Raw genomic sequence first — 24,379 nt, forward strand, 5'->3', positions numbered from 1 at the left:
CATCAGACTATGCATGGGGGGGGCTCACTTGGCAGGGAAGTGCATTCAGGACAAATGAAATCCAAGTCAAATGCACCTGCATATCAGTCAAAAAGAAATGTTAGCTGTACAGAATGCTCTGACAACCTTCAAGGACCACATTCTTCCAGGACAATTGTTGGTAAAGACTGACAACACCACTGTTATGTGGTACATAAACAATCAGGGGGGGAACCCACTCATACCCTTTCTGCAGACTAACCATGGCTCTGTGGAACACAGCCTTGAGCTACCAAGTGCACATACAGGCTCATTTCCTGCCAGGAAAGCTAAATACACTGGCAGACGACCTAAGCAGAAATCTAATTGACCCACACGAGTGGAAACTGGAACCAAAGATATTCAACATGTTGAGAAACAAATGGGGGAGCCCAGAGATAGACCTGTTTGCCTCCCCCCAGAACTACCAATTGGACAAATTCTGCACAAGGACTCCCCACAAACAAGCTTGGAAAGTGGATGCCCTGTCCTTCACCTGGGAAAACCTATCAGTTTATGCCTTTACCCCTCTGCCTTTCCTCTCCAAGGTACTATTAAAGATCAAACAGGACAAACCAAGGACAATACTGATTGCACCAGACTAGCCACGCTAACACTGGTACCCCCGCCTGTGCAGTGTGTCACTGCTGGCACCATGGCACCTGCCTCAGACCCCTGCCCTGCTGTCTCAGCAGGAGGGCCAGATTCTGCACACACAGCTTCAAACCCTGAACCTGGCAGCCTGGCTAATTACCTGATCTCTCAGTTACCATCACTCAGTAATCAAGTAATGGATGTCATTCTGGAGGCAAAGAGGCCTAGTACTAGAAAATCCTATGCTGAAAGATGGAAAAGATTCTGTTCCTGGAGCCAAACTCAGAGGATGGGCACAGCAGCACCCAATATATCTCAGATTCTTCAACACTTAACTGAGATGCTGCACAGGGGCCTTTCCTTTTCCTCCATCAAAATTTATGCCTTAACCATTTCAGCTCATTACAATACAGAACCACCCCTCTTCTCTCATCAACTGCTGAAGCAATTCCTCTGAGGGGCCAAAAACTTAAGTCCACCCAGGAGAGCCCCTACACCAGCCTGGGACCCTAACTTTGTATTGGAAAATCTCACTCTACCTCCCTTTGAGCCAGCTGCAAATGCAGAGTTGAAATTCCTTTCTTGGAAAACAGCCTTCCTTCTAGCCATCACTTCAGCAAGAAGGGTGTCTGAATTGCAGGGCCTTATGGCATTGGAGCCTTTCATCATCTTTCATGCAGACAGGGTGTCCCTCAGGACCAGTCCCTCCTTCATTCCCAAGGTGGTATCCAGTGTGGCCCTTAATCAGTCCATTCATTTGCCAGCCTTCTTTCATAATCCACAGAACAAAGGGGAGCGAATACTGCACTCCTTGTGCATGCGCAGACAACTTAGATTTTACTTGGACAGGACTAAGCCTCTCAGGAAATCTGAACAGCTGCTGGTTGCATTTGCTGCAGGGGCAGAAGGGAAGGCTATTTCAAAGCAAACCATTTCTAAGTGGATAGGCCATTGCATTCATTTCTGCTATAAGCACCATGGAAAACCTACCTCATAAGGGGATAAGACCACATTCAACCAGGGCTGCATCTACCTCTACGGCCTTTCTCTGAGGTGTCCCTGTCAGGGACATCTTAGAAGCTGCTTCCAGGAGTTCTGTACATACCATCACCAAGCATTACCACTTGCCAATGTTTTCTAAATCCAGAGCTGGTTTTGCCACTGCAGTCTTGCAGGGCCTTATAGCTGGCCCTAATGCTATCTAATTACCGCCTCCCATCCTTTGCTTTGGGAGTCTACCCAAGTGTGATGACTGCAACAGTGAAACACGAAGAACATAGTACAGTTGTGTAGACTTAGTATAAATGTAGATGTTTGAGTGTATTCACTGTTGCAATCCTGGTTACCCTCCCTCCAGCCCCCTGACTTCTATTGACTATACCTCTATTCTTGTTTACTCTGCTTAAAGCCTTTTGGTGTATTTGCTTTTTTGTTGGAGGTGTAACCTTGTATATAATTGCTTCCCATTATGGAGGCACCTGACATCTGGGACAAGAAAAACTGATGTAATGCATGCTTTATACCCCTGACTACCTGACATCATGAAAGAGGAGACAGCAACTGATACAGGACCCACGACTTTGATAATCAGGCCAACTGAGGGTTACTGCAAGCAGATAACCCAAGTGTGATGACTGCAACAGTGAATACACTCGAACATCTACATTTATGGTAAGTGTACACAACTGTGCTTTCTGTATACACTAGTTATGCATAGGTAGCATGGGTGCTGTCTTGATAGAACCAAGATCTTTAGAAGAGCAAATCATCTGTTTGTTGGGAAGGATGACAAACTGTGTAAAAACAGACCCTTTCCAAATGGTTTCCCTCTGCTATTAACTTTTGTTATGCCCATTATGGTAAGCTAGTTCCCAGGGAGTATCAAGGCTCATTCTTACCATGGCTTTATCTTTTTAAATGGTATATTGGAATGGGGTGAACTGTAGAAGTTTTCTAGAGGAATCTACACTGTCCTCTGTATGTACTTTTAAAAGGCATTGCAAACTGGATTATTTTTTTCTAGTTCCAGGAGTGGCTTTGCTGATCCATTTCCTTCCTTTTCCCAGGTTGAATAAGCTTTGGTAGTCAACTCATAGATTAAAGGCTGCTGCAGCAATGGGAATGATTAACATAGTACAGCTGTGTAAGCTGCACTTACTCACAACAATAGATGTAATGTGATCCTATCTCGCCTACATTTATCACTGACTGGCTCGGAGCCGAGAGTTGGCTCCGACTCGGCCACTATAACTAGCGCGAAGTCTCTCATTGGCTGGGCTAACCCTGTATCCCAGGATGCATCCCACCCAAACCCCTAGATCCCATTTGCCGCTCCTAGAGTAACAACGTGGTCTCGACTTGGCTGTGGCCAAGTACCCTCTCTCTTGTTTTTGAACTTATAGCTTTGAGTTATTATACCAAAAAAAGCTATTCTAATAGCTACGTTGTCTGTTGTATCCATTGCTGTGACTGATTGCGTTTGTTGTTGGTTAATCCTTCTGTTTGGCAGGCTAGGCCCGTTTAAGTTAGAGGGCCTTTGCCCTATCTTGTGGTGTTAGTGTTCGGGCGTTTAAGTTAGAGCCCTTTCCTCCCTCCCTACCTTGTGTTGCTGAGTGTGCTTCGTGTGATTTATTGTTTAAATTCGAAATATTGTTGCTCTGTTTGTGGATTGTGTTCCTTATGTCGGGCAAGGAACCAAAAGAACATAAGCCATCTGGCTTTAAAAAATGTGCCAAATGTGCGTATAAGATGTCGCTGACTGATGGCCACGCCATCTGTGTATATCGTCTTGGTGCCATACACTTGCATGAATCCTGCAGTGTGTGTCATGCCTTCTCTTCCAGGGTTTTACAGGAGAGAAAAAAATAAACTTATCCTCAAGGGTTTGATTAAACCCTCCTTTGAGTAAATTTTGGCGTCTTCTCCTCCCTCTGAGAAATCCAGGTCCAAGTCTAAAGCACTGTCCAAGGCTATATGTCTCCTTCCTCGGCTCCACTGGTCTCGGAGCCGCAGGAAGTATTGTCTGTTGCGGGGTCGGCTTCTTCGATTCCACGGTCGTCGGCGCCGAAGGAGGTTGCGGTGGTTCTTGAGCCTGTTTCGGCTCCGATCCTTTTGGAGCCGATTCAGAGCCGTTCCCCCAGTCTTGTTTCGGTTCCGACAGAGAAGGTTTCTCGAACCCCCCCGTCTGTCTCCTCCAAGTCCTCCAGGCTCTCGGATTCGGATGTCGATAGGGTGGTCCAGAGGCTCCTCCAGTCGCCAGTGTTAACTAAATTATTTTCGGCTCCGGAGCCAGCTGCTATATCGGTTCCGTTTCTTCCTCCTCCGACAACCTCAGTGTCGTCGGAGCCGGAGTCTGCCGAATTGAGTGAAGTCCCTGGGTCGGCTCCGAAACCTCCTGCTAGTCTTTCGGATCCGACATCGGCTCCAAGCTTTTCCATTCCTTCTACAGGTTTCGGTACTCAGGTGTCCTCAGTCGAACCCGAGGGGGATACAGCGGGGCTTCAGACTGTGGCTCCGAGTCTTCCCCTTGGTGCTTCGGCTAGGGGTACCCCGACTCCGGTCATGGTCTCGGAGGCGGGTTTTTCGTCCGATTCTGGTGGACCTGCCTTCGAGGCTCTGAGGAGCGCGCTGGCCAAGTCCATAGTGACTTCACCTGAATCAGCAACTCCTTCCCTAGATGCTGCAACTAGAGCTTCTGGTGCCACCCTATCTCTGGACAGCGGGGCTCCTAGGCCTGAGGATACCTCCATGTGTGGTCCCCTACTTTCTGAGGGCCCTTCAGAGTCTGTGCCTGAAGAGCCTCCCAGGAAGAAGTTGTGTAAGTGGAAGCACGTAGACTTCCCAGATATGTCTGTCACCTCGGACACCGACCTCGATGAGATGCAGAAGAGTCCCCGAAGTCGTCCTCTGATGATGTCTCGTTCTCCGATATCCTGGAGATCTTGAGACAGCGGGGCGACTGGCCATCCAAAAACCCTTCTGAGGAGGAGTCGGTCTTCTGCAAGGCCTTCGGTGCCCAGCCTTCCGCCTCCTGGGTGTCTCCACCCTTCGATGAATTATTGGATCTTATTTGTCGAAGGGTGTGGGGTCACCCTGACTCTGTGGAGCCAGTTCCTAGCCGCCCCAATAAGTTCTTATCTGCACCTCCTGGAAAATAATTTTTGACCAAGGGAGTACTTGTGGATGCTATGGTGGTGGCGTCTGCCACCCAGCAGGACGTGGCAGAGGCTTCTACTTCCATCCATCCTCCTAATAAGGAGTCTAGGAGTATGGATCGGTATGGAAAGCATACCCTGTCTTCAGCGACCTTTACCTTGCGGTCACTGAATTACTTGTCATTTTACGCGGCTCCAAAGGGATCTCATAAAGGAGTTGGGAGATACCTTGTCGGGTAACTTGCCTGAGGCGTTGGCCCAGTCTGTTAACGCCCAGCTGTCTACCCTTTCTTCCATCGTCAACTCGTCCATGAGGCTCATATCTTATGCAGCCGAGGGGGTGGGTAGAGCAGCGAGTTCGGGCGTAGCCCTTAGGAGGCAAGCTTGGATGCGCTTGTGTCATTTTGCAGAGGCTTTCAAGTCTTCTTTCACGGACGCCCCATTCGACGGGTCCTCCCTTTTTGGACCCAAAGTGAAAGACACCCTCACTAGATGTGAGCAGGAGGGTAAGACTTTGTCTGCCGTTGGGGCCCGTTTTTCGCTTCCCACTAGTCCTTATCCCAAGGCTCAGAGGGGAGGGAAAATGTGGTTCAGAAAGTCTCAAAAGTCTTCCCTACCCATCAAAGTGAACCCCCCCTCCAGGGGCAGAGGAGGGGGGAATTTTAATGGAAGGCGTCGCCCTAGTGGCGGTGGAGGCCCCCACAATACAGGAGACCACGAGTCCTTTCGTGGTTCCTCCTACCAACGTCCCTGAGGGATTACCTGACTGTGCGTCTCCGGAGCCAGTCGGGGGTCATTTTTCGGAGCATCTTCAGGCCTGGGAGTCCATCACTCAGGATCGATGGGTGCTTCGTATCATCACCGGAGGTTACACCATTCCTTTTATTCGCCCCCCCCACCCGCCGCCATCAAGAAAAATCCCGGATGTTCCACCCAGTCAACGGGATCAGGCAGCAATAGAGGTCTCAAAGCTGCTAGAAAAAGGAGTCATCCAACCAGTCCCCGCAGACCAGATCAGATTAGGAACTTACTCAAGGTTATTTTTGGTGCCAAAAAGAACAGGGGACTTGAGACCCATTCTGGATCTCAGCCGTCTAAACCACTTTGTAAAGAAGTCCAAGTTCCGAATGGTCACTTTGCAGTCCATTTTCCCATTGCTGGAAAAAGGAGTATGGATGTGCTCCCTCGATCTCAAGGATGCCTATTATCACATCAAGATAAACAAGGCTTCCAGGAATCATTTACGCTTCCGGCTGGGAGCCAGTCATTTTCATTTCCGGGCCCTGCCCTTTGGTCTCACCACAGCCGCCAGGGTGTTCAAGTGTCTGGCAGTGGTGACAGCTCACCTGAGACGTCTAGGATTCCAGGTGTTTCCTTATCTAGACGACTGGCTCCTCACTGCCCCCACCAGGCATCTACTTGTTCAAGCCACAAGAGCTACTGTCAAACTGGGCCATCTTCTAGGGATTTCATTCAACTGGGCAAAGTCTGTATTGTTGCCATCACAGCGTGTTGCCTTTATCGGCGCAGAGCTAGACTCTGTAGAGATGAGAGCTTTCCTACCGACAGAGAGAATAAAAGTGTTACAGGCCCAAGTCCTGGCTTTACTACCCCAGGGAAAAGCCCAAGCCAGGATGGTTCTTCAGTTGTTGGGATCAATGGCGGCTACCATTCTCCTAGTTTCGCTAGCCAGGTTGCACATGCGAATACTTCAGTGGTTCCTTTCGGCCCAGTGGTCATATCAGGAACGCCCCTTGTCCCATCCGATTCTCATCACGGAGAGATGCCGGCAGGATCTGCGTTGGTGGCTTCTCTCGTCCAATCTGGATCAAGGGAGACCCTTGAGCCCCCCGTCCCCTATTGCCACAGCAACCACGGACGCCTCCCAGATAGGGTGGGGGGGGCATTATCTGGGCGAGACGGTCCAAGGTACGTGGCAAGACCACGAGGTTCACTTGCATATCAATGTTCTAGAGATGAGAGCGGTGCTGCTAGCGTTGCAGGCACTTCACAGCTCTCTTCCCAGGGGAACTATTGCGATTTTTTCCGACAATATGTCGGTTGTCTGGTATCTGAACAAGCAGGGGGGAACCAAGTCCTACCCCCTTTGCAGGGAGGCTATGAGAGTGTGGATTTGGGCGATCGCTTCCCAGCGCTTTCTAGTGGCAACGCACATTCCGGGGAAGTCCAATGTGATAGGCTGAGCAGAGCTATTCTGATGCCTCATGAGTGGTCCCTGACCGACAGAGTGGCTGCTCAGATCTTCTCCAAGTGGGGCCTTCCCTGCTGTGACCTTTTTGCCAGCCCCCTGAATGCAAAGTGCAGCAATTTTTTCACTCTGATCCCCCCACAGGGGGAGTCACCCAGGGATGCTCTAGTCCACAATTGGCCCTCCGGTCTGCTCTACACCTTCCCACCGATCCCTCTTCTACCAAGAGTGATTCAGAAGGCTACCTGCTTGGGAAGCAAGATGATTTTGATCGCACCACACTGGCCCCCGTCAGGTTTGGTTCCCCTTCCTTCGGAAGTATGCGGTGGATGGTCCTTGGATTCTGGACCCAACTCCAGACCTATTGACCCATCAGTCAGGACAGCTCCATCCATCCCTATGAACACTCAAGTTCGCTGCCTGGCTTCTCCACTTCCGACCTTAGTCAGACAGCATATCTTTACCCCGGAAGTAGTACATATTCTGTCTTCCTCCCACAAGTCTTCTACTAGGAAAATATACTCCAGTAAATGGAAGAGATTTGCAATTTGGGCTCAGCAACGTGATCTTGATCCCCTTACAGCCCCGGTGTCGGCGGTGTTAGATTTCTTAGCAACACTCTTTAGACAGTGCTCGGCTGCCTCCACTATAAAGGTTCAGTTGGCAGCAATCTCCAATTATCATGTTGCACATGAGCCGCCTTCCCTCATGGGTCATAAGCTGTGTAAAGCCTTTCTGAAAGGAGCCTGGTTGCTTCGCCCTCCGGTTTCGCAACCTGTCTTGCCATGGGATTTAGATGTGGTGCTCAGAGCTTTGACGTCTTCTCCCTTTGAGCCAGCAGCCTCCTGCGAATTGAAATTTGTCATGGAAGACTGCCTTCTTGGTAGCCATAACTTCAGCCAGAAGGGTATTGGAGCTTCAAGCCCTTTCTGTTAAACCTCCTTATTTAATTTTTCATAAGGACAGAGTATCTCTGAGACTTAATCCTTCTTTTCTCCCTAAGGTCTCTTCTGCCCTTTGTCTCCACCAGTCTATTGAGCTTCTGGTCGTTTTTCCACGGTTTTCCAACAAAGCGGAATACAAATTTCACCAGTTGGATGTGCATAGACAACTGAGGTTTTATTTAAATAGGACACAACAGGAGAGGAAATCAGATCAGATGTTCGTGTTACCCTGCTGCAGTCATCACACTTGGGTTATCCTGTCATCAGGCGGTCCCGCAGTCGGCCGGAATTCCAAAGTCTTGGTCCGGCGTCGTTTGCTGTCGCTTCTTCCCTGACGTCAGTGCGCCAGGGGTATATATAATGCAACCAATGCCATTTTCTCCAGTCTTTCTTGCCGCGCTGTGCCCGAAGCAGTTCACAAGTGCCGGTCGGCCGACTTGCTGAGATTTTCGAATTTCAGACCGAAGTCTTCTATAAAGCTAAGTACCCCATTGGGGAAACTTTTCTTGCCTCAGACCGATGTCAGAAAAAGTTAACAGTTGTATTTCTTGTGGGAGGCAAATACCTCATAAGGATTTTTATTCTTATAGCATACCTTGCCTAGGCCCAGACCATGCCGTCACTACTTGTCGTTTTCGTGCTAGGTTTAATAAGCGTACTATTAAAAGACGCTTTGATTTCGCACGACACTACTTCGGTAGGAAATTTAACTACACCATGCGGTCAGAGCAACCGACTACCAGCGTGCACAAAAAATGCAAGGATAAGGACAGACAGCCCAGGCCTAAGCCAGATTCCGAGGCCTAGGCTGGTCCGGTCTCCGGTTCTCCGGTCCTCAGTGAGGCTCTGACGCAGCCCCTGACTACCACAGATCTGGAACCTGAGACCGCTACGGAAATTTTGGTGGAATGCACCAGGCCGACGCAGCCATCTAGTTCAGGCCCTACCGATGACATTGCTGCAAAAGACGTCGGTGCTACAGAAACGCCATCAGTTTTTGAAGGCGTTTTCAGACCGACAACTCTCACCATTAAAACGTTTTCTAAGACGAAGACTCCTACTAAATCTAATAGGACTGCACTTCAGTCTCCTTTTCAAGGTCCCATGCCTAAGAAACAGATGCTCAAAATGGCTGAAGATTTGATTTCTTTAATCAGGGGTTCCCAGCCCCCTCCTGACAAAAGGCCTAGACAAGAGGGATGATTATGCATCCTCTGAACAAGTGTCAATTTCTTCAGACTCCTCTGAGGACCAAGATTACTCCTTCTCCCCTTATGAAGATTCTGATGCTGAGGATTCTATTCCCTCAGCTTCTCCTCCTGAAGACTACTCCTTTGGGGAAACTTTACACACTATGAGGGAACATTTTCACTGGGAAGGTCAGGACTACTCTGACTCGAAGAAAAGGCTGAGAGTTTCTTTTACTCCCCCAACACAGACCACTTGCCATCCCACCAGTTTTGGACATTGTGGATGATATTTACTTAGAATCCAGTTTGAACCCAGACTCTCTACCTCCTGCTCCGGCTACGCCTGACAGATACTATAGAGTGCCTGATTCCCACAAATTTCTTTACAAAAGCCCTGTAGCTGACTCAGAGACCATCTCCCAGGGTCCCAAGGGGGCTAAGGCTTCTATGGCTAAAAACCCTGTACCTTCTGAGAGGGATTCCAGAGCACTAGATAGGTGGGGAAAAAGGGTTACACCTCAGCCACACTAGCTATGAGGTCACTGAATTGCCAATTTCACTTGCTTAAGTATCAGCAATTCCTAATCTCTCAGTTAAAGCAAAGAATAACCACTCTCCCTCAACAATCTAAATTGAAAGAAGTACAGGATCTGTTGCACGCCACTGAACAGGTGGGCAAACATACCTTAAAATGTGGGTTTGATTCTTTGGAGGCCTCCTGCAGAGCAGCTGTCACTGGGTCTGTTATACGTAGGCATGCTTGGTTAAAGGAACAAACTCTGCCTGATCATGTTAAAGCAAAACTTCTAGATGCTCCCTTACAGCAGGATGTTCTTTTTGGAGTTAAAGCAGAAGAAGTCTTAAAGAAAATGGAGGATAAGGCAAAATCTATGCAGACAGTCAAAGATTTCCTACAGGTACAACCTCCTCGCTTCAGCAGAAACTGGTCAACAAAGAATTGGTCCTTTCCAGCTACTGACAGACCACAGAGGGGTAAATACAGACGTCCAAGGGGCAGAGGACAACCACAAGCCCAGTATAAACCTCGCCAATGGGACACTACAAGACAGAAGGGAGGAGAAGACAGGTCCCAATCCACCAGAAGGCAAACTCAGTGACTTGCACCTCATCTGGCCAAGCAATACTCTCTTGGCAGCCCCCTTGGGGGGAAAACTCGCACTTTTTTCAGACAACTGGCACATTGTCACAAAGGACAAATGGGTCCTAGACATAATTTTACGAGGATACAGATTCCATTTTCACACCTTGCCAATGAAAAGAGGAATGCCAAACCTGCCACAAAATCAATGGGCAGAGGCACAAAAGCAAATTACAGCTCTCATGGACATGAGAGCCATTCAGCTGGTACCTACTCGAGAGCAAGGCCAAGGATTTTACTCAAGATTCTTTCTAGTGCCCAGAAAGGACAATGCCTGGGGACCAATTCTGGACCTTTCAATTCTAAACACCTACAAGTTCCCAAATTCAAGATGCTAACACTACAGCAGCTTCTTCCCATGTTGGGCAAGGAAGCATGACTAGTAACGTTGGACCTCAAGGAGGCATACCTGCATGTCCCTATCAGACAAAGTTGCAGAAGATACCTCCGTTTCATTGCAGGTTCAACCCATTACCAATTCTCTGCACTGCCCTTTGGCTTATCTACTGTGCCCAGAGTCTTCACAAAATGCCTGGTACCAGTAATTGCATACTGCAGACAGAGGAATTCAAATATACCCATACCTGGACGACTACCTCATCCAAGCAGAAAGCAAAAACATTCTCTTACATCATCTGGCGTTTGTAAAACATCTACTAAACTGCCTGGGGTACACAGTAAACGGAAAGAAGTCAAAACTAGTACCCTCACAAAAAATGACATTCCTGGGTGTCGGCTTGAATACAACGGCCCAGAAGGCTTATCTTGCGCCAGACAAGCAACTACAACTGACTCAATATTTCAAGACAATGGCAACAAAGACCCAATTAACTGCAAGAAAAATTCTGCAGGCCTTGGGCTTCATGGCATCTTGCATACTAATAATACCATTTGCAAAGCTGCATATGAGGAAATTACAGTGGTACCTAAAAAGCGTATGGTCTCAACACAGCCACAGCTTGGACACAATGATATCTCTCATTCCCTGCCTACAACAGGAATTTCTATGGTGGTCACAGGCATGTCACCTCAACAAGGGTCAGCCTTTCACCTTGCCCCCAGCCAGGCAAACCATCACAACAGATGCTTCAGATTACGCCTGGGGGGCACACATGGCAGGACAGTGCGTTCAAGGTGTATGGACTGCAGATCAAAGGAATCTGCACATAAAAAGAGATGCTAGCTATACAGAAAGCTCTGACAGCCTTTAAGGATCTTTTACATCCAGGACAATTTGCAATAAAGACGGACAACACCACAGTAATGTGGTACATAAACAAGGGGGTACACATTCCTACCCTCTATGCAGGCAAGCAATGATCTTATGGAACACAGCTCTGGCTTACCAAGTTCAGTTACAAGCTCAATTCCTGCCAGGACAGAAGAACACATTGGCAGACGACCTCAGCAGAAACATCAAGGATCCCCACGAGTGGAAACTAAATCCACAAATACTTGCAATGATAACTCAAAAATGGGGTCTTCCAGACATAGACCTGTTTGCCAGTCCTCAAAACTATCAACTAACAAAATTTTGTACAAGGACACTTCACCATCAAGCTTGGAAAGTGGACGCACTCTTTCAGTTGGAAAAACCTGACAGTATATGCCTTCCCTCCATTGCCTCTCCTCACAAAGGTTCTTCTGAAAGTCAAAAAGGAGAGACCACGACTGATTCTCATAGCCCCAGACTGGCCACGTCAGCACTGGTACCCGCTATTGAGAAATATGGCCCACAACCCACCATGTTTATTGCCACCAATTCCCCATTTGCTCACAAAACAATCAGATTCTTCACAGCCAGCTCAAAACTTTAAATCTGGCTGCATGGCATATCAACTAAACATCCAGCCAGCTCCTCTTTCCCAAGCAGTTCTGGATGTTATTCTGGAAGCCAGGAGGCCAAGCACCAGGAAGGCTTATTCGGACAAATGGAAAAGGTTTTGTGCCTGGAACCAAGCTAAAGGCCAATAAACAATTCAGCCTCACATGCCTCACATTCTACAGTATTTAACTGAGATGTTGCACAAAGGACTTTCTTTTTCCTCCAATAAAATCCATGCTTCAGCTATTTCAGCCTACTACAACACGGATCCACCTTTATTTTTGTATCCACTTCTAAGGCAGTTCCTCAGAGGGGCAAAAAACATTAGACCACCCAGGAGAGATCCTACACCAACATGGGACCTCAATTTTGTTCTGGAAAAACTAACGCTACCTCCCTTTGAACCAGCTTTCTCTGCAAATCTTCAGTTCCTATCATGGAAGACTGCCCTGCTGCTAGCAATAACTTCAGCTAGAAGAGTCTCAGAGCTACAGGCACTACTGGCAGTGGAACCTTTCCTCATTTTTAATCAAGACAGAGTTTCTCTACAAACTAATCCTTCCTTTATGCCTAAGGTGGTTTCCAGTGTGGCTTTAAATCAAACCATCAATTTACCCACCTTCTTCCCAAATCCACAGAACAAAGGTGAGAGACTCCTGCATTTCTTGGACATTCACAGGCAACTTCGTTACTACTTGGACAAAACTAAGGCTTTCAGAAAATCTGACCAGCAGTTTGTATCCTATGCTACAGCTTCTCAAGGGAAGGCTATATCAAAGCAAACCATTTCTAAATGGATAGGTCATTGCATACGTTTCTGCTGTACCCATTATGGAAAACCAGTTTCTGCTACCATTAGGTCCCACTCTACCAGGGCAACAGCTACTTGTACAGCCTTTCTCAGGGGGGGTTCCAACCAAGGAGATTTTAGAAGCTGCAACTTGGAGTTCAGTACACACCTTTACCAAACACTATCACTTACCTCTTTACTCTAAGACTAGGGCGGGCCTTGCCTCTGCAGTTCTGCAGGGCCTTATAGCCTCCACTAACTCTCTATGATACCTCGTCCCATCCTTAGCTTTGGGATTCAACCCAAGTGTGATGACTGCAGCAGGGTAACACGATGAACATACTTCAGTTTTGTACCTACCATAAATGTAGATGTTCGAGTGTTCACCCTGCTGCAGTCCAGGTTACCCTCCCTCCATCCCCTCTGATCTACTGGCTAATTCTCTTCAATACCTTACTGATGTATTTGCTTGTAGCTGAAGGGATTTTGTGTTTCTGCAGAGGTTACTCCACTTAGTACTAATTACTGACCACCTTTTTGGGGGCACCTGACATCTGGGGCAAGAAAAACTGAAGAAAATGGCGTTGGTTGCATTATATATACCCCTGGCGCACTGACGTTGGGGAAGAAGCGACAGCAACCGACGCCAGACCAAGACTTTGGAATTCCGGCCGACTGCTGGACCGCCTGACGACAGGATAACCCAAGTGTGATGACTGCAGCAGGGTGAACACTCAAACATCTACATTTATGGTAGGTACAAAACTGTACTTTGTGTCCTTTTCGGACAATAGAATTGGCAGATCTGTAACTAAGGGCACCATAGCTAAGTGGATTAGAGACTGCATCTCATTTATTTATGCATTAGTGGGTAAGGATCTTCCCTTTCCAGTTAAGGCGCATTCTACCAGGGCTATGTCAACTTCAGTGGCCTTTCATGCTAGACTATCCATAGATGTGAGATGTGCAGTGGCTACTTGGACTTCTCCACATACCTTTATTTCTCATTACAAACTGGACGTGGCCTCTAGAGGTCAGGCTTCCTTTGGTTCCACAGTGCTCAGGAGTGTTTTCCAGTGAGCCTCCCGGGATTTAGGTGCTAGGGACGCTGTCCCGTCAGTAATGAATGTAGGCGAGATAGGATCACATTACATCTTTTAGTTATGTACTTACCATAACGATAGATGTATGTAATCCATCTCGCCTACATTCTTACGTGCACTCTGGCCCTTCCCTACCTGTTGGACTTGGAGGAAACTTGTATTCTGATTCCTCTGAGGATATTATTTTTTCTCTCCTCGTACATATATATCCTTGTGGTGTATGTGGGAAAATAATATTGGGGCAAGCAAGATCTGGGGGTTTGGGCGTGATGCATCCTGGGATACAGGGTTATTCCAGCCAATGAGAGACTTCGTGCTAGTTATAGTGGCCGAGTCAGAGCCGAGACTCTGCTCCGAGCCCGTCTGTAATGAATGTAGGTGAGATGGATCACATACATCTATCGTTATGGTAAGTACATAACTAAAAGATCTGATGTCTGCTTTGTCTTAATTCAACCTGTGGGACTTCTGATCTGACTCTTCTGAAACCAGAGGATTCTGAAGCATTTAGCCTATCTTGACTCTGCCTCCCTTACCCATAACTCCCCACTTCTCAAACTCTGCAGATCTAATTTGCTGCCATTTGTAGTCTGCAGCTTGATCCTTGGCTCCGCTTGGTAGTTTTATTTCCTTGATATTGGTGAGATATATTTTCCTTTATCCCTCAAAATAGTGTTTATTTTTCTTTTGACTGTAATTATGGTTTTAGGAAGTGTAAGGTAGTCGTTTAGGTTAGGCAGATTAGATCCCTAGTTTGTCTGTACCCTTCCCACCCTTTTCCCCACGTTTTAATATTCTATTTTTTACTGTTCTGTGTGCGTTTTTGGGTGGTAAGAATGAGCAAGGGGTTTAAAAAGTGCATCTGCTGTGGGCACAAACTTTCCTCACAGGATGTACACATGAAATGTGTTTATTGCCTCAGTCCAGAGCATTTAGACTGTGGCTGTTCTATTTGTGAGGTCTTTGGCTCTCATGCTATCAACTAGCCCAAAGCCAAGTTCATTTGTATGGCCTTTTGCCTTCTAGCTCTTCATCTGTGCCCACTTGCAAGGCTTCTCCCCTGTATCCCCAGACTGGGTCCAAGAAGCCTAGACTGAGACTTCAGGCATTCCAAGAGGGAACACACGAGACACGAGGTCTTCGTTGACCTGCACCTGTGGGATTGTTCCATTGGGTTCTCAAGATCTGACACCCCCTCATGCTTTGGCCTCCTTGGGTACATTGGCACTGACCTTAGCTCCGTCTGTGAACCGTTTGCCTTCAGCATTCCCCAAACCTTTTCTGATTAAGGAGGCACCTTTAGGTAGAGTAGCATCCCCCTTTTCTCCATGGACGGCGACTCTTCGTTCGCCAGAGTCAATCCCAGTGTAGAGTTTCCCTGGCTTGGATTTGGCATGATGGGTCCTTGTCACATTGACATTTGAAGCCTTTCTCCCTGGTCTCATATGTCCCGTCATCAAGGTCGGTGAGCAGTATTAAACAGTCTGATTTGGAGTGGCTGATGGTGGGCCTTTTTGCAGACACAGATATAATAAGGGGTTACCCCCTCGAGTCAGACTTCAGGACGCTTGGCTCCATCTTTAGGATTTCCTTCCTCGGTCCCTTTAGATCTGAGGTCATTCCGGCCGATTGAAGTTTCCACCTCTGGATCGAAACTGGAAGCCTGGTTGTCTTTGGCTCCATCCTATTCCTTGGTAGCTTCGACCCAGACTTGTTCGATGACCATAGCACCTCAGAGTCGTGGTGTCAGGGTTAGACTTTCTAGGTCTGGGTCGACTGTTCCTGCCTTGGGATCGTCACTCACTCTCTGAGCTTCAGGTTTAGATAGCTCGGCTATGATCCCATATGTGGGTGTAGGAACTGCCCCTTTGGGTTTGAGGTTGTCTTAAGTACCATCTGGTTCCATGACTCTCTTATCCAAGAGGCCCTCTCTGGCCTCTGCTTTCATTGTGGATCCGATGCTCTCAGCGAGAGAGAAGGGTTGGATGTCACCAGCCGGCACCCTGTCTCAGTTTTCATCTGTTCCTCTGACCAGTCCTCAGTCTCCTGCCAGACAGCTTGCGTCAAGTAGCCTCCAGGCTGACTGCCAGGAAGGGGTACTCTACTCTTTTCCCCCTTCATCTTCGTTTAGTGGGATATTTCAGGGAAGAGAAAGTGGAAGGAAGCACTTGGATTCTGCTGAGGAATCCCTCATCAAAGTTAGTGACCTCAAGGAAGGAGAGGGTTCCCCAAGTCCCAACGCGATGCCTCTCTTGGCAATTTATTGGAGCTGCTTCGCCAGAATGGGGGTGGGGCCTCCAAAGCTCCCCTTTCTGGAGGCGTCTGTGTTTCTGGATGCCTTTGGCATAGGCCCATCCACCCTCTTTATGGTTCCTCTTCTGGATGGCCTACTAGATCTGGTTTTCTGGAGGTTGTGGAAGGAATCTAACGCAGTGGTACCAATTCCTAGGAAGCCACCCCCCCCGTCAAAAGACAGGCCTTATTGGAGCAGAGTTTCTGTTATCAAAGCCATTGTGGTGTCAGCAGCCACCAAAGGTGAGATTTCTGAAGAGAACTCCATACATAGGCAACTAAGATTTTATCTTAACCGTCCCAAGTCTTTCAAGAAATCTGGCCAGTTGCTTGTCTGCTGTTCAAAATCCAAGTTAGGTTCACCTGTGGCTAAAGTGACTTTATCCAAGTGGCTTTCACATTGTATTTTGTTTGCATTTTCTCTGAAAGGCAATAGACTTCTACAGAAGTCCAAAGGTCATTCAACTAGTGCTTTTGCTACATCTACAGCTTTTCTTTCTAGAGTACCTGTGGATGATATTTGAGCCACTGCACTTGGTTGGGACATCATACTTTTTTGTTGCATTGTAAGATGGACATTCAGTCCAGGTCTTTGGCTTTTTTGGTTCTACTGTGTTGCGGAATATTCTTCCTTAGTTCCTCCCGAGGAATTGTCATGGCTGGGATCTCTGTCCCACAGGTTAAATTCAGACGGAGCAGACAAAATTAGATATTAGTTACGTAGTCACTGTAACGATATATCCGCGTTGTGCATCTCTGTCTGGTTCAACCTTCCCTTCCTACTGCTCTTGACCTTGTTTATTTGCTGAATCTTCCCTCTGTGATGACCAGGTGGCAGGGGTTCTTTCATTATGATCACCTAGAGTCTTGCATTTCCACTGGTGTTTTTGTTGTATCTGTGGAGAAAGTGAGGACTAGTTAGATATGTTGTATCATTATATTTTGACTCGTGGGGCAAACTTAAGGAGTTATGGGTAAGGGAGGTAGAGCCAAGACTGGATAAAAGCTGTAGAATCAGCTGGTGTCAGATCCGAAGTCCCATGGGTTGACCCAGATGGAGCCAGGCATCATGGATCTATCGTTATGGTGATTACACAAGTTTTGCATATTTTAGTTCCTCACTGCTGCAGTAGCCACATCTTGGATATCTTGCATATCTCTATTGTTGTATATAGTTACTTGCTGGGATATAAAACTTTTTTTTTTTTAATGTTTTAGTTGTTGAGGAGGAGTACACTTTTGACCTTGTAGACACAAAAGTTCTGAAATTTCATCACTTTTGACTGATGATTTTCACTCCTTAGGGCTGATTTTATCAGCAGTCAAAGTGAAGGTGTGTGTGGATGGGTGAGGGTGTGGTTAACCATGGCAGTGAGGATTTTGAACATCAACTTTTATTGGAAGTGTAACTTAAACAACTGTACTTTGTTCTATAAAAGGTCTTTGATGCATCAAGAATGCCATCCAACCATCTCCTAAGGATGAGTGGCACTTCTGTCATCAGTGTTTGGTGTTGGAATTCCCGTTATGTTGGGAAAGTGTATTTTCTTATATTGTTTATTAATGTAGTTGCAGATCACTGTTATTTCTTGAATTACATAATTCTTGTCACTAGGGTCAATGGAAAAAAATGATGGGCTCTACAAGGGTTTCAGTCCTCGCACCTTTGCAAAGAGGCGAAACAAACTTATTCTCAAGGGGCTGCTAAAATGCCCTTTTAGTGAGGCTTTATCTGAGGCAGAGATATCTAAGTCTCCCAGAATAGAATATAAGAAAAGGAGCCATTCAGTACATTCATCCCCTAAGGTACCTGAAGCTAAAAGTACTAAAGCTCAGGTTTCGACTCATCCTTCAGAGCTGAGGCCTAAAATATCTGAATCTGCACTGACTCCTGCTGTGGCACCGAAACCTGTCACATTTCCCATGGTGCCGACCCCTATTGAAGCTACCAAAACTCCTACGGCGCCGACTTTGTCATCAGTACTGATGACCTCCCTGGCACCTACAGTAGTCTCTCCAAATATCCCGGTAACGTCCTCCCCTGCAAAACAAATTACTGGTCAACAGACCACTGTGACGAAGGTCAAGAGTACACCCAGGGCTAGATACTTCCCATCTGTAGACCCCTTCTTGGGTCAACAGTTAAGTCTATTTCTTGAAAGCCCAGAATCTCCCTCGGGGATGTCCATCCATTCCACTAGGAGCCTTTCAGAGCTAGATGTAGTCAGATTTGGTGGATCAGCTCTTGGCAGCCAGAGGCCTTCCTGCTCCTCTTAGGACCTCTCTCCCATCTGGAGCTGTGAGGGTTACTCTCCCAGGGCACCCATTTATCTTCCTCCTTCAACCTATCCGCAGGTCTTGAAGCCCAATACTTCAATGTTCCCAATGCCAGCTACTTTAGTACCGATGGTGGATCTCAACTTATTTATTATTTATTGATTTGCAGTTTGTTTTCCAGGATAGTCCATTGGGCTAAAAGGAGTCCATTTTCAATAGAGTCCTGGGGAGAAAAGCTCCAGAGAAATACAAATGCATAGTACAGAAAGAGCACAAATCCATAATATACATTTCAATTAAATGTTAAATATATATTTTATATAGTACAAACCCATATTGCACAATTCAAATAGATGTTACATAATACAGAAATGAAAGATTTTCATTAGGAAAATTACATCAGGTTATTTTTTTTTTTTTTTTAGGGAATTACAATGAGGTAAGGATGTAAAACTTCAGGAGGTAGTGACAGGCAACAAAGTTTGGAATATTAGGAAGAAAGTATGGTAGTATTAGGCTGGATGCGAGCAAGAGCATTTCCATTGTGAAGTAAGGTGCGAGTGCAGTGAGGTTTTAAACAAGGAGAGAGTGGTGGTGGTGCGGATGGGAGAAGGGAGAGAGTTCCAGAGGCATGCAAGAGAGGACGTCAATTGATTCCCAGCAGGATGTGTTGGTTTATGCAATTTAATTAGGTTTTTGGGCATTGGATCTTAGGATTCTATCTGGTTTATGCATTTCAAAGGTATTTGCTAGGGAGGGGCAGAGAGATGGGCTATGAATGAGTTTGTGTGCTTGATGAGCTTGGTATATGTGAGGAAGTTTGGTAATTCTAGCCAAGTTGGTTGGTGAAGGGAATTAGTGGTGAGCAGAGTCTCTATGACCTGCCGCAAATTTGGATATCTTGTTATAACAAGATTCGAGGGTTTTTTTTGAGGGAAGATTGTAGGCTGGTTAGGATAGATGCTCCATATAAAAGGGATGGGATGAGGTATGTATTAGCTAATGTAATCCTGGTGGCGGGAGAGATAAAGCGACTGTGGCAGTAAAGCATACCTAATTTTTATGGGGTTTTTTTTGATATTTGCTTGTAGATGCTTATCAAATTGTAGTTGATTGTCAATGATAATTCCTAGTAATTTGGTGTCAGAAATTAGTTCTAAGGGGTACTGCTATTGCTGGTAATTATGAAGGATTGTTTGTCTAGGGAAGAGGTTTTGGATGCATTGAATAACATGTTTTGTTTTGGTTGCATTAAGGGCTAAATTGTTGTTGAGCATCCACTGTTCAGTGGAAGAGAAGGCGACTTGTGTTTGTTTAGAGTTGTGATGGAAGGGGAGGAACAGATTATAGTAGAATCATCGGCATATTGGATGTGACTGGAGTTAGGAATGGCTTAGAAGAAATCTTTTATGAATATGTTGAATAGTTGGGGGCCTAGAATGGAACCTTGGGGTTTGTCTGTGGATGTATTAAGGAAGGGTGAGGTAGCTTTTTTCCATTTAACTGCTTGTTGCCTTTGTGAGAGAGCTCGAGAACCACTGGGTAGAGGAAGGGGATAGGTTAAGTTTTAGAGAGTTTGGTAAGGAGGAGGTTGTGGGAAATAGTGTCAAAGGTTGAGGAAAAGAGTGGATACAAAGTGGCCAGAGTCGCGGACTTTGTTGATTGTTTCTAGGAAGGAGAGGAGGGCAGTGGAGGTACTATGACCTGGTCTAAAGCCATGTTGCGTGGCAGTAAGAAGCTGATTATTGATGAGGTAGGGTAAGAGCTGTTGATGTACACACTTTTCAAGTAGCTTAAAAATAGGGGATAGGATGGCGATAGGGCGTAAGTTTGGGATGTCGTTATTATTGCCACCTTTATGGAGAGGAATAATAAAGGCCTTCTTCCAGAGCTGGGGGACTTGGCTTTCTGAGATAGACCGATTAATTAGTATGCTGATAGGGAGAACAATGGCTTCTGCGGCTACTTTTAGGAAGTAGGATGGAATTTCATCAGGGGCACTGGAGCTTCTGCGGCTACTTTTAGGATTGGTTCCATAACCGACTCTGTGGTTTGCGGCTCCATTGCAGCCAACCCACCAGACTGTGAGTTGGCTGTTGGCTCCAAGATCCCTAGATCAGCTCAGATTATTTCCATGGTGCCGTCTATTGTTCCTGGTCCTCTGGCAGTTGCAAGTCTTCTTGCAACTCATACTCTGAGAGGGTGCTCGTTGGAGTGGGGTGTGACCCCGGTTCCGTGGTTGTCTTTTTCGTTTGTGGGCTCACATCCCTCCTCAGGTGGGCCTGCCTTCTAGATTATAGAGAGCGCCCTCTACTCAGCAGGCTCACAGTTGGTACCATCCCTGTCGGAGTGTCACATTTATGTATCCTCTGCCTCGCAACTGTCACAATCTGTTACCTTGGGCAGCGGGCACAAGAGCAGCAAGATACCCTATTGCAGGGTCCCCCATCTTTGGAGTCCTCAGACCTTCCCCCTGAGGAGCCACCTCATAAGAGATTGTGCAAGAGGAAGCACTTGGATTCTCCAGAAGAATTTGTCACTGAGGATACTGATTTCGATGAAGGGGAAAGGGTCTCCTTAGTCAACCACTGAAGATGTCTCTTTCGGAGAAATCCTGGAAATTCTGAAACAGAGGGATGATTGGAAGCCCACAAACCCATCCTCTGAGGAATTTGTTTTCTTGCAGGCTTTTCATGCCTGGCCTTCTGCTTCTTGGGTGACCCCACCTGCCAATGAACTGATCAACCTCATTGTGTAGCATGTCTGGAAGATTTCTGACACCATAGAGACAATTCCCCGGAAACTTGACAAAATTCTTTCAGCGCCAGAGGTCCAGTCCCACTGGTCGAAGGGTGTAGCAGTGGATGCCATGGTGGTGGCGGCTGCCACAAAAAAGGAACTCGCTGAGGAGAGTCCAGCTATCCATCCTCCAAACCGAGAGTCCCAGACAGTGGACAGATTTGGGAAGCAGGTCTTTGCTTCAACGACCTTCGCCATGGTCGTTGAACTTTTTGGCACACTTCACGCGACTCCAAAGGGATCTGATAACTGAGCTTTCAGAGACCTTAGCAGGAGCAATATCTGACAAGGTCCGGGATAAGGTTGTCTTCCAGCTTGCCACCCTAGAGTCTATCTCAACTTGTCCATGCAGCTTATTGCGCATACAGCTGAAGGGACGTCCAGTGCAGTGGGTGCAGGCGTTGCCATTAGATGGCACACCTGGATGTGCTTATATGACTTTGCGAACCTCTTCAAGTCTGCCTTTATCAATGCTCCTGTTGATGCTACTTTGTATTTGGCCCAAAAGTCAGAGGCATATTAGCCAGATGTGAGAAGGACGGAAAGACCCTTTATGCTGTGGGCGTGCATTTTTTCCATTCCTCAATGTCCTTACTCCAGGAATCAGAGGAGTGGAAAGATCTGGTTCAGAAAGTCCCAAGGGTCTTTTCGGGACATGCATGGCAAGTATTCCTCCTGGGGCAGAGTGGGGAACTACTCGGGAAGATGCCTCTCCTGTGGAAGAGGGGGGCCTGCTCAATCAGTGTTCCAGGGATTCCTTTTCTTAACAACCCAACTGGCGTTCCTGTGTGGCGGCGAGATTGCTTACCTCTGGAAGCAATCAGGGGAAGATTCTTTCTGCACCATTCAGCCTGGCACACAATAACATTGGATTCCTGAGTGCAGCCAGTAATTACCAAGGGTTACCATATCCCCAGTGTTCCACCCAGTCAGAGGGATATAGCAGCACTAGAAATTCAAAAGCTGCTTCAAAAAAAAGTCTTCCAAAAAGTCCCACCAGACCAAATAGGATCCGGATTTTACTCGAGATTCGTTTTAGTGCCAAAAAAAGACTGGAGTGGAGGCCAGTCTTAGACCTCAGTGTACTGAACAAGTTTGTACAACAGACAAAACTTCAGATGGTCACGGTTCAGTCTGTCCTTCCTTTTCTAGAGAAAGACTATTGGATGTGCTCCATAGATCTTCAGGATGCATGGTACCACATAAAAATGGACAAATGCTCCAGAAGATGCCTCTGCTTCCGGCTAGGAGCCAGTCATTACCAGTTTTGAGCACTGTCCTTTGTTCTCACTACAGCCCCCAGAGTGTTCACCAAATGGATGGCAGTGGTAGCAGCTCACTTAAGGCTACAAGGATTCCATGCGTTTCCATATTTAGACTGGCTCCTCATCGTCCCCACCAGGCATCTGCTGCTCTCTGCCTTGAACTTTGTTCTAAGGCTTGCTGAGTTCTTAGGCATCTCAGTAAACAAGGAAAATCAAAACTATCCCCCACACAGGACATAGAATTCATCTGAGCAAGACTTAACCACAAAATCCTGCATGGCTGCTTTTCCTCTTCACAAACTAGTGAGGTTGAGCTCAGAACTTCAAGTGATACTTTCTCAAGACACAGTTCCAGGTCATCTAGTGTTGCAGCTCCTTGGGTCCAGGTCATCTAGTGTTACAGCTCCTTGGGTCCATGGCAGCAACAGTCACCTTGGTATTTCTGGCAAGGTACCATATGAGGCTGCTTCAGTGGCTACTGGTGTCACAGTGGTCACTGTTAACTCATCCAGTGTCCCACTCAGTTCACATAACCAACATAAGCAAGCAGGATTCATCTTGGTGGATGAAGCCAGAAGACAAATTATGGAGCCATCCTTTCCCCCCCTCTCATCACAAGGCCGTAGTGACCACAGATGCATCCCTGATAGGATGGGGGTGGGCATTTTCAGAAAGACAGTCCAAGGCACTTGGTGCCCTCAAGGCCAATTTGCATATCAACATGCTAGAACTGAATGCAGTGCTCTTAGCATTGCAAGCATTCCAATCTGCCCTCTTCTGGGACAATTGCTATTCAGTCAGACATGTCAGTGGTCTGGTACATCAACAAATGGGGGAGGGGGGGCAGATCCTACCCTCTGTCGGGAAGCCCTAAGAGTTTGGCAATGGGCAATTGCCTCCAACTGCGTTCTGATAACATCGGACATTCTGGGGAACTCCAACTTGATTGCAGACAAACTGAGTAGCTGCATTCTCCTGCCTCGCAAGTGGTCTCTCAATCCCAATGTAGCGATCTTTCAATGATGGGATCAGCCTTGCTGCAATCTGTTCTCCTCTCCCATAAACCACAAATGCAGCAGGTACTTGGCCCTAGTCCTCCTTGGGAGAGGGGGGGGGTCCCCCCGAGAGATGCTCTTCTCCATGATTGGCCCCGGGACTTCTTTATAGCCAAAGTAAGCTGGAGTTGTCAACAAAAATTAAGGCACATTCTACAAGATCTGTTTCCACTTCAGTAGCCTTTCATTCCAGAGCTTCTATGAATGAAATATGTGCAGCCGCAACTTGGGCTACCCCCCATACCTTTATTACTCATTACAACTTAGATGCGGTCTCCAGGGAAAGAGAATCCTTTGGCTCTGTTGGTGCTCAGTAATATCCTTTCCTACGGTCCAGAGTAACTAGGGACTCTGTCCCAGCAGTCAAGTGTGAATGAAGATTGACAACATCAGATAAACAAGTTATGTTCTTACCATAACGTTCCATCTGTCTTGTCGATCTTCATTCATTCTTAACATCCAACCTTCCTGCCCCCTCCAAGAGACTCCTGGAGGTTCAGAACTAGTAATGTGGTTCTAGTAGGGTGGTGGTTGTTACAAAGCTTCCATGATTTTCTACTTTATGGGCAAAAGTCGAACTGAGGTGAAGGGAAGAGAGGCAGTGTGGGTAGCCTTGGCCTGAGAGTTTCTGGCTGGCACGAACTTCATGTAATGGCTGAGTTAGTTCTAAGGATCGGAACCGAACCAAACAGTCAAGAATGAATG

General features: G+C 46.9%; 1 protein-coding gene across 1 annotated transcript in view; it reads left to right on the forward strand.

Annotated features, from left to right (window-relative positions):
- Nucleotides 1-24,379, forward strand: part of LOC122789851 (THO complex subunit 2-like) — a 2,067,217-nt gene that overhangs the window by 1,635,516 nt on the left and 407,322 nt on the right. The window lies entirely within an intron of this gene.

The sequence above is a fragment of the Protopterus annectens genome, chromosome 15.part0, assembly GCF_019279795.1.
Source record: "Protopterus annectens isolate FY-2018-M chromosome 15.part0, PAN1.0, whole genome shotgun sequence".
Taxonomy (NCBI): Eukaryota; Metazoa; Chordata; order Ceratodontiformes; family Protopteridae; genus Protopterus; species Protopterus annectens.